The sequence below is a fragment of the Phascolarctos cinereus genome, unplaced genomic scaffold, assembly GCF_003287225.1.
Source record: "Phascolarctos cinereus isolate Bilbo 61053 unplaced genomic scaffold, phaCin_HiC Scaffold_3;HRSCAF=262, whole genome shotgun sequence".
NCBI classification, from domain to species: domain Eukaryota; kingdom Metazoa; phylum Chordata; class Mammalia; order Diprotodontia; family Phascolarctidae; genus Phascolarctos; species Phascolarctos cinereus.
The window spans coordinates 56,009,641-56,030,500 of record NW_027555736.1 but is presented as its reverse complement, the minus strand read 5'-3'; the positions used below and the strand labels follow the sequence as shown (position 1 = coordinate 56,030,500).

The following is a 20,860-nucleotide window of genomic DNA, read 5'->3' as shown; positions in this document are numbered from 1 at the left end:
TATATCTGTGTCTCTGTGTTTATGCCTTTAGAGTGTCCCTCTTTCTCTTTTTGTAATTCGTTAGTTTATTTTTGTGCTTCTTAACAAAGCAGGACCTAAATAGTGTGGTCTAGTAATGCTTTATTTTTATTTCATAAATGGAAGGGGCAGTTGGCTCAACAGTACAGCAAACACATTAGTGATGAAATTGGATGGAAAAAAGGTCTCAATTTAAGGGCCATCTATGCCGACTCTGGGCTTGAATGACATGCAGTGGGTTAAGGGAGTTTCTCACAAAGCGTCTTGAGATGCAAGAACATTTTTATATTCAGGCCTACTTCTTGGTCTCCCAGCCCCTCAGGATTCCTTCCTCTCCCTTTGAGAGAGGAGCCCTAAGGCCTCAAACCTGGTGGTATAATGGGGGCATATATATATATATGTGTGTGTGTGTGTGTGTGTGTGTGTGTGTGTGTGTGTGTGTGTATGTATGTATGTACATATGTATGTACATACATATGTATGTATGTATGTATGTATATGTGTATGTATATGTGTATGTATGTATGTATTTGTCATAGAGTCAAAGATCAGAGTTTGATTCTAGTTGTGTGACCCTTGGTCAAGTCACTGAAACTATCTGTGCCTCAATTTGTTTATCTGTAAAATGGAGATAATAACCTTTGCTTTTTCTATTTCACAGACTTGTCATGAGGCAAGTCTTCTGTAAACTTTATATGTCTATAAATATGATCTATTATTATGATGTAGGTCCTCCTTAGGAAAATTCCAAATTCAGAACATTCTTCCCATTGAGGGAGGGGAATTGTGAAGTTATATGAAAAAAAATCTTAGCCCCCCTAAAATTATATTATGATTTCAGTTCCCAACAGGAGCAGAATATTCAGGCACTTTTAAAAAAAAAGAAAAAGAAAAAGAAAACCTACAGTGTTTCATCGATTTTGATAGGATTGACTCTTTGCAAAACTTAGTTAGCAGTGCTGAGACCATGCCTTCATTCATTTTAGTAGGGCAATATTCATACTACATTACTTCAAGAATATCAGATTTTCACACTGAGTTCATGTTATATGTATTTCAGCCTAGTGGCAGAACCAGGTATACCACAGTACTACTCATTAGGAAGCTGATGGTTTCTATTGTCAACATTATATAACTCATATCCTTTTGATGACAGAGAATATGGACATTAATTATGTGATCCTTGAGGAGTTTCTGTTTGGTGTTTTAAAAAGCCTTTGATCAAGTCAGCAGCCATAATATCACCTTGGTATGTTCTTTGAGTCTTCCTCCCTCTCTTTCATCTCTCATCTCCATTTGGGTTATGAGTCTTATTGATTCTGTCCAAACAATCTGTCCCTTCCTTTCTATTCTCACTGTCACTATCCCTTCTTGTACAGGTGCCTATATATGGCTCAACTACTTGGAAAGACATTAGCAGAGATGAGATAAAATATCATATACGATAGTTGGTCTGATCCAGACCCCAAGAGGGTTGACCAGGAAGGTAGTGTCACGCTTAATCAAGTCCAGTTCAAAATGGACCTTACTTATTTTAACTAGTACAGTTGTGGGGGTGGAGGGTAGGGTGAAATTTAAAGCACAGGTAATGTGATGGCCTTCAGAGGCCTACTTAGTAGGAGAAAAATCCCACTGAGTGGAATGGAGCAGAGTTCTCTTCCTTTTTACAGTATTTAACACTGAAACTCAGGTCTAAGTCTCATAATATGCACTGCTTATTGGGATGGGCAATATTAGAATTACTTGAAATAATTGAATTGGGGCAAAAAGTTATCTTCTAATTCATGAGAATACCTGGGAGAGTTATCTCCTCCATAATGATGCCAGCTGACAAGATGTTATTCTTAAAAGTTACATCAAACGGAGTTGCAGAGAGGGACTGAAAGAATTTCACTCTGTTCCAATATACAATCAGGCAAAAACTCAAAGAGGCCTTTTCCTTCCAATAATTGGTCTTTAAAGTCATCAGGGCAGATCTCACACTGAATTAATTATTTTGTTCATGAAACCCAAGCAAATGTGAAACCCTGGACAAAAGAAGGTATCTTCTTTTCCCCCTTTCATTCCTTTAATGATGAAAATTATTCCAACTAAGACAATCTCATCTACTCCTCATCTTCCATATGCATAGAACTGATTAGGTTATTTCTCTGCTCAAAAATCTCTCATGTTTCCCTATTGTGTACAAAGGGAAGTTTGAACTCTATTGCCCGAAATTTAAGATTCTTCCCATTCTGGTACCATCCTATCATTAGGACCTTGTTTCATACTAAACTCTACCATGTAATCTATATTCTATCCAAAATGAACTCTTTCCCCTTGAATATACCCTGGACTTCCCTGCATCCAGGTCTTTACTGACACTGCACCATTTTTGTGAATGCCTTTCCTCCCTACTTTTGACCACTGAATTCCTACCTTTCTTTTCAAGCTCAACTCAAATTAGTACTACCTCTTCCGTGACATCACCCCTCCTATCTCCAACTGGTTATGAACTTTGCCCACACTGTCCACTAGGCATCTTATTGCATTCTGTTCTGTGCTCCCCAGTGGATTGATACCTGTGTATTTTGAGCAGAAGAACATTAGAACTAGATACTAGTTGCCAGAACTTGTTCATAACTAGAATGGTGCATATAGAAAAGAAGTCTGGTAGTTGTATGAAGGATGCATCAGAGAGGAAGATGGAAAGATCTGTTAGGAGGTGCTAACAGTTATATAGGCAAGTGTTAAGGAAGAATAGTACCAGGGGAGGTAATGAGAAGATAGAAGAGGAGACTGACAAACCCCACACAAGGCTATGAGCTTCACCTGGACAAGAACACTTTTATCTAAACTTTCCATTTTGCCCAACACCTAACTCAGTGGGCCATGTACAGTAGGTGATTAAAAAAAAAGTGAATTGCATTGATTCTCAGAGCAGGGGACTAGGGGGCAACAAGAGACTTGGGGTACACTTGGTTTGGTTTGAGGAGGACTGCTATGATTGATCAAGGGAAAATCATCATCTGCCCCTCTAATTGTCCTTTTCTCAGAGCCTCCTGTTTTAAGCAGGATGTACACTTCTGATCCCAATCAGCTTTTAGATGCCCAAAACGACAGCTAGGACTCACTGGCTCTTTAAGTGTTCCCTCCTTACTTGGAAGAAAGGAAACAGCTCCTGTGGTCAAGTCCTAGCCCTGGTCTCTTCCTACCAGACATAGCAAAGTAAATGACTAGCCTACTTGGGGATGCCAAGGGGTATAATTTCTACCATATCCAAGGAGAAACCATATTTTGGAGCATTTCAGTAGCTTTCCAATTTTACTCCAAGCTTTGGTTGGGGGGGTTGGGTGAGGTAAGGATTAAGAGTAAGAGAAGACAGCATTTTGGATTGTTTTGTCCTGTCCACCCAGAAAAATCCTGTGCATGATCTCATGGCCCTCCTGCCTCCCCCAAATAGAACCACTGTAGGGAAACATGTAGCTTTTGGCTGCACATTGAAGCTTTAACTGGTATTGACAGCTCAGAGGGGATTTTGCCTCCTCTGTTTCACTAGCCTCCCCCCAGTCATCACTCCATCAAATGAAAGCAGATTTCATTCTTCCCTGTGTGAGACCACTCACCTTTGACTGTTAATAATAAGTAAAAAAAATCAATACCAATTCGAGCCCCTTCACAAACCCACATAAGCCTTTCTTCTCCCATTAAAAACTAGCCATCTACATGCAGAATTTTACTGGCAATGCTTCAGCAGAAATCACAGGGCTTCCCTAGCCCTGCCGTAGGGTCGGCTGGTACCCATTTTGACAGAGCTAGTTGACTCAAAGAATGGTGGTGAGAGTCGGCTTTTCATTAAATATGAGCAGATGTGAAATGTAGAGTGTTTGACGATTAAAAATGGCAGGAGAAGGGCCCTTGAATCAAAGTGAGGTCAGATGGGCGGATCAGATTACCTCTCTTACATTCTTTAGTTGTTCGGAAAATCATTCTGAATTAGTGTCAGCACAGCCCTGATGGGTTTTGCCCTTTGTCTTTTATGCTGGAACTATATTGTTTCCCAAGACACTCATTAAAGGTCATTATACTATTATGGAGCTTGCTTTGGTCATAGTTCCCCAGTTGGGCTGATGTGCTTCTAAGATTATTTAATGTACTCCTTTTTTTTTCCTCTCTCCTACCCCCTCTTTTAGTCTTTTTACTCTTTTCCATCTCCATTTCCATTTCCAAGATACTTTAAATAGAAAGCCAAGCCTCCATTGTATGTTTTCTGTAGTGGGCAGAGAAAAAGGAAATTCTCAGAGGAGTGTGAATATCTTCAAAGTATTCACAATGTTTGTAAAAATCTGTCTCATTGCAGAGATTTATGCCAGTTCAGTGGGTATTTTCCTTTTGACGTTCTTGAGAAATCAGTTGAGTGGCTAGCACTATTGATTCTGTCAGTGACTACCAAAGTTTCATCTTAATAAAAGAAGAACCTTTTATTTGGGGTTTAATAGTAAATTAGAAAGTTTAATGTGGCAGACTCACTATGTATAAGCAGAACATAGTAGAACCAGTTACTGATGAGGGATGATATACTCTCCAGTGTGTCCTTGCCTGAGTAGGGTTTCTCTCAAATGGCTATATTGAAGTTGCCACCATACGGACCAACTCCAGGCCAAGTCTGTCCAGAGCGAGCCATTTTTGTGTGTGGTGGTATAGAAATACTCATTTGTTTCATTAAAAAACAGTAACAATAACAACAATAATTTTTGGTTCTAACTCTCTCTAAATTTTCCAACACAAATTTATAACATGGCCTTCGTCTCGTTTTGGAGTTTATCCTGTTATCTCAGTCAAGCCTAGTAACTAACAGAAAGGGACAATTAAAATTATAATACTACGACACACCAGAAACCAAATTGATTCAAACTTGTTGAGATGGATGTCACATGATATTTGGCACAAACCTCCTGTGATGGTAGCATAAACAAATGAATCATTTGGTTAAAAAAAGAAAACAGTTCTTCGGATTTTTCTTTTGTAGAGTCTCAGCTAACATACACATGTGATTACATACACCAGTGTTTCTATTTACTAATGTTTAAACCTACAGAATTACGTGCATCCTTTTGCAAATGACTGTGCTAATTTTAAGGTATGCATAACTTTTATTTCTCATGTAGGTATAATACAAGGTGTCAGCTCAGGGAGTTCACTTGAGAGAGGACACGTCTAGCATGATAAAAATGGAAGGCAGAATGGACAGTACATCACTTTTGTGGCATCTGTAGCCTTGCCATAGAATAAAAAAAAAATCCACTTATTTTCATCAGCCCTTGGTTTGTATAGGTGTAGGATTCACCGTTGTCAATAGCTCTAAAGGCACTCAAATGAAATAGAGGCATTTTTGAAAAGCATAAATCAGATGATGTGGGGTAGAGGATCTGGAGAATGTGGGAGTGACATCAGCACCAAGAAGATTACTAGAAAGGGATACAACATATGTGGACGATTGACAAAGCCAATTGAAATGAGATGAAATGTAATAAAATGCATAAAAAGTCCATATTTTATCCTCAATTCCTGTGTCTCATCATAGTCTGGTGATATTGGTGGTAGGTTCCACCAAACTAGACAGAAGTCTGGTGAGAAACCTAGCCCAGCTAAGGTCAGAGACTGGTGACCATGGGGTGATTTATGTTTTTTCCACCAAGCATCTCACGAAGCGTATTTCCTAAACCTCATTAGTTAGTGATTATATGGGAGGAGGACCCACATGGTCTTCTGAAATGATATAGGAATTATTTTCATTCCCTTATATGCAACTTTGAGTGACTTTTTACTCTGTTCCTACATTCCAATCTTGGTTCGTTTCACTACTGGACAATGAATCTTACAAGTTATCTTACTAATGATAGTGGAAGAGAGAGTCATGGATAATTCGGCCCTGATCATTTTAATTGCTGAATTCTTAGTCTTCACATTGGTTCTTCCAGACTCTTTCTGGGCCTTTTCTTTTTTCTAGTTTCACATGAGGGAAGGCATTCTTTCATACACACACACACACACACACACACACACACACACACACACACACATGCAACAAAATACTCCTTCACTAAAATTTCCTTCCTTCCCTCTGAATACACTGACCCTCCTCCTCCTAACTCATCCTAAATGTTTTGAAATTTGGCTCTTCAGGACTTATGGGAGGACCTAGGTAAATGCTGATCTTTCATAGAGTAGAAGAGTCATCACCATCTGGTCCTGGCAGAGCAGTAAAATGGTCCAGACAATGGATCCTGTCAGGATGCTCTGTATTGCCAGCCATTGCCAACTCTAATGAGGTAGATAGATGGTTCATCAGTCGACTTTTCTTGCATAACATTTAGCAATAAATTGTTCTGATGATTATCTCCATTTCTTCATATGTTTGAAAGATGGAAGGCATGTATACTATAGCTGAATTATACGGAAGCTTGACAGCTAAAGAAAAGCAGTGAGGGAAGTACATGGTGGGGGAAAGCACAGAACACGTTGATGGCTCTTCTTTATCCTTTGTTCTTGGTCATCTTCACTACCAAGAGCACAGGAAAATGACCAGGGAAAGATTTACCTCTTTGGGGACAAACCAGGAAAGATGTTGCCTGCATCCCAGTGGACTGAGCCAAGGAGAGGGTCTTATGCAAGGTGACATGGAAATTATGTTTGCATTTTTATATCCCGAGTGTGGCTGGTTGTCATGAAACTCACCCTGACAGTTCTTACCACCAGGCAGAAGATTCTTTATCTTACCTCCTTGGTACAGGACAGATGCTAGCCAGTTAGCTCTCCATCTCTCCTCCTCCTCCACTATCTCAAGTGACAGATGCCAGGACTGGCTTGGTTTCCACTTGAGCATTTCTGTCATAGCTCTGCCTTGAGCCCAATTCTTGACCTTTACTATATGAAATAAAGTCCTGATGAACAAGCAGAGGTTTGAATCAGAGCAGGCTTAGAGCAAATGTCAAGTCAATCTCCTGCCTCCCTCTTCCACCTGCACAGGGAAACTAGATTAGACCCCAGTCTTGAGTTTACAGCGCCTTAGGCTTTATGGGTCTGGAGAGACATAACTTATTAACAAAGAGTTATTAAATTTTTATCAATTTTACAACACAATGTAAATGCCTCCTATGAATCTACATTGTATTCATTATCATTTAAAACGTTAATTAAGTCAAAGTTGCATTTAATTTCACTCTAAATGGGCCTCTGGGAGGAGGCTTTTAGAAACAGCTGTGGGAGCAAGTAGCACATTGAGGCTGGGAAATCCTCCATGCTGCTTTTAGGATAGTTTCCCCAGCCGATGACTGCTGCCCATCTACCGCTAATTGGCTCTAACATGATGGGCCAATGTCTCCAATCCATATCACACTGATGATGCTTGTGCAAAGCTAGTTGGGAGACTCTTACCAGGCACCGAGGCACCAGATTCATCACCCTCTGCCTTCTCCCCTGCATTGCTACTGAAATGAGCAGCCACTAGGTAGTGCCTCTGCTCCTAGTCACACTTCTCTCTTTTCATTTGGTCCTAACCCCTAGGGTTTATTCATTTCCTACTCTGAGTAAGGATCTTGGTCATTTGTCTTCATCAACCAAAAAACATTGCTTTTTGAGTAAAAAAGAGCAGCACAGTGCAACTTAAAATAATGCCTTTTGGTGTTTAATGTATGGTCAGAAAGCACATTAGCCAAGGTCACCTCATAGGCAAGAAGAGTAGCAAGATCTTCTTATATACAGTTCTTAACCTTTTTGTTTGTGTGTGTGTGTGTGTGTGTGTGTATGTGTGTGTGTGTGTGTATGTGTGTGTCATGGAGCCCTTTGGCAATCTGATGAGCCTGCGAACCCTTTCTCAGAATACTGTTTTATAAATGCATAGAATTAAAAGGAAACCAAAGTTCAATGAAAATAATGATGTATCTTTTTTTAACCCCCTATGTTCATGGACCCCTTGGGGGTGGGTGAAGTCTCTAGATCCCAAGTTGAGAACCTCCTGGTCTAATGGGAACCTCTGAAAAGCAGTTTTCCCAATTTTTCCTCTTCGGTATGGCTCTCTTGCCTTTTCTTGGACTTCCGCCATCCACAACCAATTTCTTCCTACCTATTCTGATGACACCATAACATTTAAAAACTCTAAAGAATTCTCAATATTTGACAAGTAATCAGATAATCAATACTTAAGAGTTACAAAAGAAACTAATTGAAGAGCTGGAAAAGCAATCCTAGTTTGCTTTTTTAATTTAATTAATTGCTTTAAACCAGTTGAATTCTGTTAGTTAAATGTCATCGGTTTTATTCTCTTTAACTGACCCAGCAGCCCATCGGGATTCATATTTGCTTACTAACTGCTCAGTGGTATTTTCATCTCATTGTGGCAGGATTTACATATATAGCCACTAGGCATGGAAACCAACCATGTGGGAGCCATTACACTGGCTATTGGGATCCTTCCTCCAGCTTCTCTGACTTCCTCTAGCACTCCCATCTCAAACTGAAATAAGCAGCTTTGGCTGTGATGAGGGCAAAGGGAAACTAGGTTCTCCCATTTCCTTTCCTAAAGAGGGCAGCAGGCCTAGGACTAGGAGTTATAATGAGCAGGTTTGTAGGCTTGTCTGGGTCCTAGAACCCCACTCTAAAGACACACCTTGGCTCTGGCTGCTCTAGTTAGAACTAACAGGGATGGTTTGTTTAAATCGTTGTCTATGGAAACAAGACATGTCCTTTTCTATCTGTCTCAAGGAGACAGTATGTCTCCTTACATCTATGGAGAAAAAAAAAAAACCATTCACATCCCATTCAGTTTAAATCTGCTGTAGTTTTCAACCACTTCTACTCCAGTGAAAATACAAAACACATTTGCTATGAAGTGCAACCACATGAAATCCCAGGAAGTCATTTGGCTTTTTTTGAGTGTCCCTTGCAATGTTATTTTCCTTTTTTTCTTTATGTGCACGAAATTTTCCTTTGTCCAGTGTGTCCTTGTCATAGTGTCCATGTCTGTGACATCATGTGGGCTCTCTAGGGCCAATTTGGAGCAGGTAGAATTATTTACATAACAGTGTCTGGCACATAGCAGGCACTTAATAAATACTTATTGATTGATTGATTTATATTCTGAGTCTCCTTACAAGGATAGGAAAAACAGCAATTGAAATTAAGAAAAAGGCACAGAAAACGTATAGGCTGGGCTGGCTGATTGTTGACCTTTTATTTCTAGGAACTCTCTCCGCAATTAGAATGTTAAATATATAATAAGTAATCAGGTTGACTCCTCTATCTTCGCCTTTCACGTATCCCTCTTCTTAATTCCTTTGACAAAATAAAAATCCTAACCAAGATCAAGAAAACTGGATAGACTAAACATACCTGGAAATTCATAGCAAAAACATTAATGAATTAGAAGCAAAATATGAGTCTCAAGACAATGAGGCATCCCTATCGCATCTCAATAGGAAGAACAATGGACCAAATAAGAGGAAAAGGTATATCTTTGTGAACACTAGAGAGTCCTATCCACTTAAGATCCAAGACGACTTTCCCTTTGAGGTCTGTATCAGACTGGGTGGGGAGACACTGAAAAAAAAATCCACCCCTGCCCTTTCTTGTTCAAGTTTCCAATCCAACAACCATCCTCAAGTAGAGCCAGTCTACTTCATCCATTCTTCAAGCCACGCCATCCAGGGGAGGCTTCAGGACAAAAGCACATTTGCTTCTTCAGGGATCATCTCAGGTTCTTAAGTACTTAAGTGCTGGACAACTCCAAAAGGCTTATGGTAACTTGAGAAAAACTGGAGACTTGGACACAAGTCTGTATTAATGCACATTACTCACTATGAAGATTTTTTTTTTCAACATGAAGAAAAACTATTACCAGGATACTGTCACCTATGGGAAAACATTTGGAATCTCCAGAGTATGGAAGCATATCCTATGACCAGAGTTCTTTATAGGGATAAAAGTGATCTTAATTCAAGTAGTCTGAGAGTTTTGAGGGCTTGAAACTATCAGATCTCACTTAGAAAGAAGAGATGGCATATAATGTCATCTTTAAAGGCATATGATACAGGAGGTTTTGCTAGCCCGAGTACAAAATAGAAGATAAAAATGTTTCTTAAGCAGGAGGTAGGGTATGTGAAAAAGGATTCTGTCCCAGGCAATAGATAAGACAATATCTAGCATTTGGAAGCAAGTTGGCATGCTTTTAAGCCAGAGAAGAAATGAATCATGAGTTATTATTCTTGAAGTTTCCTTTACATTTGCTAAGCAGCTTATGGTCATTTCTGAAAAATTAAGGAGACCTAAGAGACAGACACAAGAGGATTAGGTAAAGAAAATGCTGCAGACAAAAAAAGTGGATAACTGATCTAGGAAATTACCATTTAGTAAGTATGATCTAAATACTTTGTGATAGAGTAAATATTAGGAAAGCACATCTGGAAACGCAATGCTAGGAATAAACTTTGTGCAGGGAAATCACAGTAGGCAAGAATTCCCAACTAACTTACCCAATGAATAGGAGCAGATAATATATCTAAGATTCATATGAATACTAGTGAAGTATTGGTTATAACAAATCAAGGAGTTTGCTTATTTGTATTTTCTTTTTCAGAGTAGTTTGAGCCTAATTATTCTCCTGTGTCAATTTTTAAACTTCCCACAGGAGTTTAAAGGATGCCAAATGGAATCCAGTTGATTACCTCCTCATATGTGAAAATGTGCCCTTTCTCAAGTGAGCACTTAGCACAGTGCCTGGCACATAGTAGGTATTTAATAAATGCTAGTTGACTCTATACATATGGCCAGAACAACTAAGTCCCAAAATGGAGAACTTCTAAAGACTTTTTGAAACTCTTAGAATGACCAATAATCATAGCTAAATAGGATCACCTTCTGACCCTTCTCTGCTTTTCATAGTTCCCCAAGCCGAGTATTCAGACCTGGAATACTTTCTAAAGACCTCCCATTGTTGTGTTTTTTTTCTTCTTGATATGAGAAAGAGAGAACTTGCCAGTAACCTTTTCCAGGTGGTGGTGAGACCTAGGTTAGTTCTGAATAATTCCCTGCTTTTTGTCAAGAGTGATAGAGCTATTTCCTCTCTGTTAAGAGACCTACTGCTCAACACATACCACTGAGAGAATAATTCCTACTGGGCTTTTCAGAAGCAAAGCTCTAACAGGAGGTTAATAAATGGAAAGGTAGGAACTATGGAGTAAAAAGTCATAAAAATGATAGGATTGGACACATTAGGAATAGGGACAAAAAGAATTGAGTGAAGTTAAGCTCTCAATATTTATGAGTATTCTTGAGCAAAGCATTTTGGGAAATCTTCCATAGAATAGCCAGAGAAACCTGGAAAAGCGCAATGCCAGAGGGAGCTAAGGATGAAGGTGGCCGCCAAGTGAAAGGGAAATTTCTAATACTTATGACACCTGAGAAGACTCTAGCTGATTTTTCTTCTGTATGTTAGGGCATGGGCTCCTCAGGAAGTGGCTGTGGTCATTGGGTGCCATGCAGTGAAATAGCAATGAGTCATCAGCAATTTGGCTTTCCCTTTTAACCCCTACAATTCCAGAAAGACTGAGGAGAAAGCCAGGCAAGGGCAAACTTTGTACTATTTTTAAGCAGTTGAATAATAAGTCTGGTGCAGTAGAATGATCTAAATCAAATCCTGGCTCTTCCATTACTGCCTGGGTGACCTTGGACAAATAACTTAACTTCTCTTTGATTCAATTTCCTCATATGGAAAATAAGGGGCTGGACTGGATGACCTCTGATTTCCATTCCACCATTTTCTCTCAGTACATCACCAAGGGGGAACCTGATCAATTTCTCGTAGGTATTCGTGACCTGTAAGTAGTGCTTTAGACCCATGGTGTCAACAAATAGAAATGGCATCACTGATCCACATGTAAGATCCCTGTGGGTTGCTTGTTGACTTAATTTTAAAATGTAAGTCTATGTTTTATCATATTTTTCTTTATTTTGTTAGATATTTCCCAATTTCATTTTGACCTGGCTCAGGCCAGCCACATCAGGAGTGTTGTGGCCAAGTCTTTGGTACCGCCAGCTTAAACTTCTCAGATTTCCTTCATTACCATATTTGATCTTCACAGCAAATGTGAAGACATGGGGCAGGTAAGCCAGCCAGGTCTGACTGGCCCCATCTGACACGTCAGGAAATGAAGATGAGCAAATGAGTTAAGTGGGTTGTCCAAGATCATGTAACTAGTTAGCTGTAGATCTGGGACTAGTGTCCAGGTCTCTGGTCTGCTATTGTTATCTCCCAGAACAATTATAAATAACAATAACCCACATTTATATTTTCACTGAAACTTATTAATTTAAATACATACATACATGCACGCACATAACATGTATGTGTATATGTATGTGCCTAAATATGTATGTACATACACATGCACCTACATACATGCACATATACATCCATGACAGACAACATGTTGCAAAAGTCTTCGTCTACTTTCTCTCATATACTACACACATGTATCACACATACACATGTGTGCATGCATATGTATACATACATATGCAGATGCATACATAACCTATATTTATTTTGCCAGAGCCTTACAGCAACCCTCCCAGATGTTACTAGGGGATATTATTATCTCTATTTGCATATTAGGAAACTGAAACTCAGGTGACTGGCCCCAGGTGACAGGCTAGTAAGTTTCACAAGTAGGATTCACACTCTAGTTTTCTAAGTACAGGACACTAACCACTACCCAACCCTACCTGTCTTATTCACTGTTGGTTTGGACCTATGAATCTAATAAAATTCCCTTTGAGACAGTGGGCAGAGAAAGGGGATGACAATTTTGTTGATTTTTTAATAGATATTTTTAGCGTGATTCACCACATTAACATGTAAGCAATTACTTTCTATATCATAAAATAAATAAAACAGAACTACTGATGTTTCTTGGCTGTCCTGGAGTGGTGGTGAACAGGGCATGCCAAGTAGCTTTCCACAAGTAATGTGATGTGTATATGTATATGTATATATGTATGTATATATATGTACATACATATATGTATGTGTGTATATACACGCTTATATATTCACACAGTTAAACTTGGACTAGTTGGACTGTTTTGGAATCTTCATCCACAAAGCGAAAGGGAATAGATGGTAATCTCCAAGGTGCCTTTGAGCTATGCCATGCCTTGGGGTAGTGGTTGAGCTATGATGATTCATTTACTTTCCTGGATAACTGAGAGTTACATTAAAAGTCTTTCCTCTTTCTAAGCCCATGTTGCAAAACTGTAAAAACGGGAATCAGCTTTGTAGCTTTCGTTAGTTCAGTCTAACATTATGGTCAAAAAAGTATTTGGGAGCATCCTTCTAAAGCTCAGTTCTCATTTTCCAGGGCTAGAAATGGAGATGGATCATGGGATCACAGACCCAGAGCTAGAATGGGTCCTCAGTGACTGTACATGTGGAGCCCCTGAATTGATAGATGAGTTTTCTTAGCCCCAGAGAGTTTGTGACTCCCCCTAGGTCACACAGGTAGTGATACAAAAAATGTTTACTGATTCTGGAGAATTTTCCTCAAAGTTGTCTTCTTGTTAACTGTTAAATGAAATTCCTAATATCAACTTATCTTTTGATCATTTACCTCTTTCTCATAGAACAAGGGGTTGGAGGGGGGAAATGATTCAGTTTTTTGAAACTTCAGGTGAAATGACTTCCTAGTTGCCATAGGGGAATTTGAGCTGGTTCTGTGTGGATTGGTGTAGATAAATGGGGCCAAAATTAGGATGTGGGGTATAAAGCAGTACCTTGTTTATTTAGCCTGATGAATTTTCTAGATGCTGGAAGATTCTTTGTTGCTCAAAGCAATAAGGAATAGAAATGTTCCAGTTGTGTTCCAGATTTCTTTTTGTGTTCATTAACCCTTTTCTCCACTTTCCTTTGCTTCCTCAGAATGCCCAGTGTATATTTTGTGAAGTGGGCTGCAGATGTATTGATATCATAAGGCCTTGTCAGTCCATGGAATTGTTTTGACCCTACCAGGCCTGCTCTTTCTCCATAAGAAGGAAGTTATGTCAAATCTAGTAACAAGTTAACAAGCATCTATTAAGAGCTTACTGTGTTCCAGGCATTGCGCTAGGTACTGGGGATACAAAAAATATGCTGGGTATAAAAAGAAACACCAGTCCCTGTTTTCAAGGGGCTTATAGTCTAATGGGAGAGACAATGTGCAAATAGCTATATGCAATAAAAGGTCTATACATCAGGATAAATTGGAGATATTCATGGAGGGATAACACCAGCATTGAGAGGGATTAAGAAAGGATTTTTGTAGAAGGTAGGATTTTAGCTGGGACTTAAAGGAAGCTAAAGGGGCCAGGAGATAGAGATGAAGAGAGGCTGAATTGTAGGCAGGCGAGCAGCCAGTGCAAATGCACAGTTGAGAAATAGAGTGTCTTGTGTAAGGAATGGTAAGGAGGCCATTGGTAACAAAAGGTGGCACAGTGGGTAGAGCACCAGCTTCAGCACAGCCTCACAGACTAACTGTGTGAGCCTGAACAAGTCACTTAACCTCCCTCTCCCTCAGCTTCCTCATCTGTAAAATGGGGATAATGATAGCACCAACCTCTCAGGGTTGTTATGAGGAATAAATGAGATCATATTTTAAAAACTGTAACACAGTACCTGGTACATAGTAGGCACTTAATAAATACTTATTTCCTTCCAACCCACTTTACTGGATTGCACAGTAGGAGGGGGGAAGTTAACAAGTACTCATTAAGTCAAAATCCACTCAAATCCAGCCAACATATCTCTCTGTGAGGCTGTGGAGAAAGTAGTGGTGGTTAACCAAAGGGCTGGTTAATGTAACCAGGCAATTCGCAGGGAGACAGCAAGATGGGTCTCACCCAATATAGTCGATTCATTTGTCTATTCATTCAATAAGGATTTATAAAGCACTTGCATTGCCAAGGTTCCTATGGGAACTGCAGAGATGAGTAAGACCTGGTCTCTGTCTTTATGGACCTTAGAGTCTAGAGAGGTAGGTGAGGTCTGTACTCTTCAGGGATCTGTAATTTGTTCCATATAGGTTCCTCATCTGTAAAATAAAGGGAATTGGATTTAACTGCTTCAGTTGTTCTTCCTCTGGGTCTAAGATCCTACATACCCTTACCCACCTAACCATTAAAAAACCATAAGACTGGAAATGTATGAAGAAGCACCAGTTTCTGTCACCCGCTGCAAACTCCCTCTGTCTTGGGAGCTTCATCGTGCGTCACTAAATGAAGTGCTTCCTCCCATGTGTCTGAATCCATTTTCCAATCGTCTGGCCACAGAAGAAATAAGTAGTAAGCGGTTGATGTCATCGTCTTAAGTAGTCCAACCAGCTGTTTCTCCCTCCAAGGAACACATCCCTTAGGGTTCTTCTAGCCATGGTGTGTGTTGGAATCTTTCTCTTGTTCACAGAATAAAGCAGTTTTTGTGTTTCGGGAGGAAGGAGTACTTCTTTGGAGGCCTTTCACTCCCTTCCTTCTACCCGTCTCCATAAAACCTAAAGAAGGCTTCCATTTCTTAGCCTTTGATCCCCTCGTCTACTCAGGTCCTATCATTTATGTTTTTTTAGCTCTGCATACTGCTTCTGCCAAAATGAGCAGCCAAATTTGTCCCTTCAATCTGCTGTCATCTCCATGGCTTTCGAACTTGGTAGGAAGTTTGAGAATTCTGACGAATTCCCTGCATTTTGAATTTTGCATTCCTTATTCAATATTGCATTCCCTGCAACAAATGAATTTCCCCAAATCTTGAGGACTCACATTTTAAACCTGGGAAGAGCTGTAGTGCAACCCCTCCATTTTAAAGGTGAGGAAATTGAAGGCTCAAAAAGTTATGAATATAGTTCATGTGGCTAATAAGGACAAAGCTAAAATTTGCACCCTTTAATGCCAAAGATACTTCTTTCCACTGTGCCATGCTGCTTTGGTTTTCAGAGACTAGATGTGTATAGTGTAGAACATTGTGGAAAGAACATGGTGGATATGAGACATCCTAAATCTTAACTTTGACTTCTGGCCTGGGAATAGACTTTTCAAATGAGTTCTTTCCAACAGGGTTCCATTTCTCGTTATTATGAATTTATGGCACATGTGTTGTGAATCAGTCAGGCTTCTACCCCATTTCCTGGGCCTTGAACCTATAACTGGAGAACTCAGATTAGAATCATAGCTATGGGTGGCACAGTAGATAGGGCTCTGGCCTTGGAGTCAGGAGGATGTGAGTTCAAATCTGTCCTCAGACACCTGATGCTTACCAGCTGTGTGACCCTGGACATGTCACTTAACCCTGATTACCTCACTAAAAAGCAAAAAAAAAAAAAAGAATAATAGCTATGATGATTATCCACTGTGTGACGATAGGCAAGTCATTTCATCTCTGAGCCTCAATATCCTCATTGGTAAAATGGTGTTGGACTGGGTGACCTCCAAGCTCACTCCTACTTCTATAGTTATGATCCTACGGTCTCCCCATCCCCATACTTTTTTTTTTTCCCCACTCAAGACAGATAGACAATCTCTGGGTAAAGGAAATCTTCAGCCTCTCTTGATAATAATGGAAACAATTGTGTAAGGGATGCCTTTTAGTGGCAGCATGAGCTCTTTTTCATTAGCGATAAAATCTCAATAACTTTTTGAAATTATAGTGGGTTTCCCGTTGGCTGTATGGGAAATGGCACCAGCCTCCTCCATATAACAATCCAAAGACTGGCTGGCTCGAGCTTCCCCTTAAGTACTGGAATGTTATCAGTCTGGTATTTTTGTTCCCGATCTAATCAGGGCAACATAGAAACTGCCATTTTTCATTTGTTAGGGACCCTTTGATCCCATTCTGTGTTTATTTGTTTCAAGTAAAAAATATGATTTCTATTGCATACATCTATCCTTTCGAGTACTTTTTCTGTTTGAGATCAAATCACAGTTGTAAGGAGCGTAGTCATTAGTTATCACTACTAGATTCTGAGGCCTACACTTTATTTCCGCTCTTAGAAAATTGCTATCCTTTGAGCTCTCATAACGATCAATTGCATTGAAACTGCTATATGCTTGGGTATTAATTTATTTCACAGTTTCCTTTGCAGATGTAATCAAAGTCCCCTATCACATATCCATTTCTTCTTTTTATTATTCCTTTACCTCTATTTTTCCACCATCATTTACCTAAGAATGACAGGTGGAGCTTCCTTGTACTCTGTATCAGTGACTTATATTCTACCTTGACTTTCTCCATCGCCATTTTTTAGTGAGATATTATTTTATAGATGTAATCTTAGTTATTTATAACTTGGGTGTTTTTGTTATATTGGTGAATTTACTAAATGACATTTTGGTTTCAGGGACATTTTTTAAAGGGGGATTAAAAAACCCACTTCTGCACATCATTGGGCATTTTAAAAATATCTTCTTAATGTGAAGGAAACACTCAGAGAGATTAGTAATTCATTTTTTCTGATTTCTTAGTGTTTGGGACTTCCACTTACATCATTTTTGTAAGCAGTCAAGCTGAGGTATTTAATAATGTGTTGTTAGTGTAAATGAGCTTTGCCTGGTTATTTATTTGGATATTTACCAGGTGACTTATGCTGCTTTACATATTAGAATTGGTTTGTCAACAATTAACATTTTTGGCTTTTATATAACCCATACTTCAGGTAATAGCAGATTATTAAACTGCAACCAGTGTGTTAGAAATCTGCCGACTGGTAATAAAATTCCTATGTATAACAGCAGCTGAGAAATACTGCTGTGTATTTATGCATAGATAGCAAGATAGATGGACCCAAACCACAAAAGAAGGTCTTGCAATGTGGTGTGAGACCAGCAGGTGGTACTGCTTTTCTAGAAATGAAATCATCTACCTGAAATGGATCCCAGAGTCTTCCCTTAGCCCACCACTTTCTCTTTATTTCTTTTCTAGGGTTTTTGTTGTTGTTGATTTCTTTGCTCTGAGACATTTATTTCAGTTTGAAAAGAAACAACTTAAAAAATAATGAAACATCACACCTTATATTTCTCTCTAAATTAACTTCTGAGATTTTTTTTTGTATTTGAAAGGACTAAAATATTGAACACAAAAGATCACATGTAAAATAGATTTTTAGAAAGGATATCCACAGACAGTGGACAATTGGGCTAGTTCCTTTGCTTGACAGTGCACTGTGTGGAAAATCCCCCCTTTTGTCTAGAATATATCAAATATATTCTCTGTACCTTATACCATACAGAGATAATGGAAGAATGAGGGGCTCTTTTTTTTTTTAACAAAGTGATACTGCATGCTTGCTTAATGTGTTTTATAAATATGTCTTCAATAAAAGACCCCTCTATTAGAAACCTTCTGGGATCCACCTCACCAAACGGAGAGTCAGCATTCTGCTAGGTGAGAGCTTCAGGTTTTTGACTGCAAGATCTTAGGTGTATTTTGAGACTGAAGCTATGTTAGCACAATGCTAAAGGGGGATTAATGATATATCTAGTCACCAGCTACTCTGCTTTTTAATATCATGTAGAGAAAGTAAGCAATTGACAGATTTCATTTTGTTTGTTTGTTTCCTTTTCAACCAAGTTTTCCCAACATTGTGAAATTAGCAGAGGTTTTAATTTTTGATTCTTCCTTTTCCTGAAAATGCATACGTATAAGAAAAGCACCCCCCTCCCCATTCCAACTGCATTCACATCTCTAGCACATTTTGACACTGAGGGTAGAGTTCTGTTCTTAGGAAGGTGGGAGGATGGACTAAAGGAAGAAAATTTAAAAGTTGTAGTAGAGGAGAAAATTGGAACCTTTTCAAATATTTTTTCCATATCAAAAGGATTCAATTTACGAAATATTTATTATATGTCTACTATCTTCAAGACACTATGCTAGTATTAAACATCCAGTGACAAAAAAGAAATAATTCCTGCCCTCTGGGAACTATGGGGGATGGGGGGCAATAATACAATTACAACAACATAGTCATTATCCTCCTCATAACTTGTATTTACATAGCACTTTAAGGTTTTCTTTTCTTTCTTTTTTCTTTTTCCTTTGAGGCAATCAAGGTTAAGTGACTTACACACAGTCACCCAGCTAGTAAGTGTGATTCTGAGGCAGGATTTGATCTCATGTTCTTCTGACTCCAGTGCTCTACACACTAACTGGTCATACTTTAAGGTTTTCAAAGCTCTTTACCTTTGTGGATCCATTTGCTCTCACCACCAACCAGGGAGGTAGGTGCTATTATCATCTCCATTTTACAGATGATAAAATTAAGGCCGACAAAGGTTAAGTGACTTGCCCAGGGTCACACACAGCTAGTAAGTGTCTGAGGCAGTTTTTGAATTCAGGTCCTCCTGACTCCAAGCCCTACACTCTATCCATTGTGCCACCTAGTGGCCCATCGAGTATAAAAATAGTTCCAAGTAATACAGAGCTGGGGGTGGTGGTGGAGGAGACTCTGAAAAAGCTTCCTATAGGAGGTAGCTATGAATGCCGACAGAAGGACATGAGGAAGGGGACACCATTCTGTGCAGAATCACTTGTGCAGAAAAACAGAGGGGGTCTAAGATAGAAGGTTATATGACAACTAGCAGGTCAGGAAGCGTATTACCAATACAAGGTTTTTTTTTCTTCCAAAATAACTTTTCATATTAAAAAAAAACTTTCAAATGAAATTATTTCAGTTTGAATTCATTAATTTAAAAAATGATCAAGTAAATGGTTGTTTCATGTTTTATGTCCTGGAAGGGACACTTATGACATGTGGGATTAAGAATTAGGATGACACATTTTACCTTTCTTATATTAAAAAAGAACAAAACTCTCCCCACTTATATGTGTTTGAACAGAAGCCTAAAATGTCAGTAATTCAGGAAAATGAAGGACCAGAGAATTGGGGAAAATGTTTTCTTCTCCATCAATCCATTGGAAAGTGTGTTGTGCTCAAAATTATATTAAAAAAAAATTTCCATTGAATAGAATCAGTTTGCATTGGAAAATCAGATTGTGGTTGAGTTTCTGCTTCTCATGGAGGGTGGAATCAGCTCCAGTCGTGGAAGGAAGAAAAAATTGCTTCTGGAGTTAAGATTGACTTCATAGAGCACAACTGCGAGGAAATCAGCCATGCAGGCTTCATCGGGCCCCCATCTAAGGCATTAAATAACTTGATTTTCCTGTCAGATATATTCCCCTGAATGTAAAGGAGATGTCCAAAGGAATCGGATGATTGCCAAAAGTCATATACATATATATGTCTCTGTGTGTATGTATATGTATGTGTGTGTATGTGTGTGTATATATATATACACACACATACACACACATACATATACATACACACAGACATATATATACATACACACATATAAATATATATGTATACATATATACATATATGTGTGTTCATATATAGAGAGTGCGTATATATATATATACATATATGTATATATGTGTATATATATATATATATATATATATATATATATATATATATATATATATATATATATATATATATATATATATAATTCAAGGCTTAGTTGCATGAATGTGTTTTATCTTGGTTCCACATAACTTTGGGGCAGCTAAAGGAAAGCAATTGCCCAGTGAGTTTAAGGGGCTTTTAAAAGTGTGTTTGTTTTCCCCAAGATGTCATTTTCAACAAACCCTTTGAATTCCAGTAGGCATACAGACAACTTGTTCTTTGTGGGGGTTGGGGGGGATAACTTTCCCACTGACTGCCTAGAGAATAAAGTCCAAACTCTTTGGGGTCTTCAAGGACCTTCATCATCTGGCCTGCTACTATTACTC

At 38.8% G+C, this 20,860-nt stretch overlaps 1 protein-coding gene across 5 annotated transcripts in view; it reads left to right on the top strand.

Moving 5' to 3' along the window:
- KCNMA1 (potassium calcium-activated channel subfamily M alpha 1) overlaps positions 1-20,860 on the top strand; it is a 909,315-nt gene that overhangs the window by 770,662 nt on the left and 117,793 nt on the right. The window lies entirely within an intron of this gene.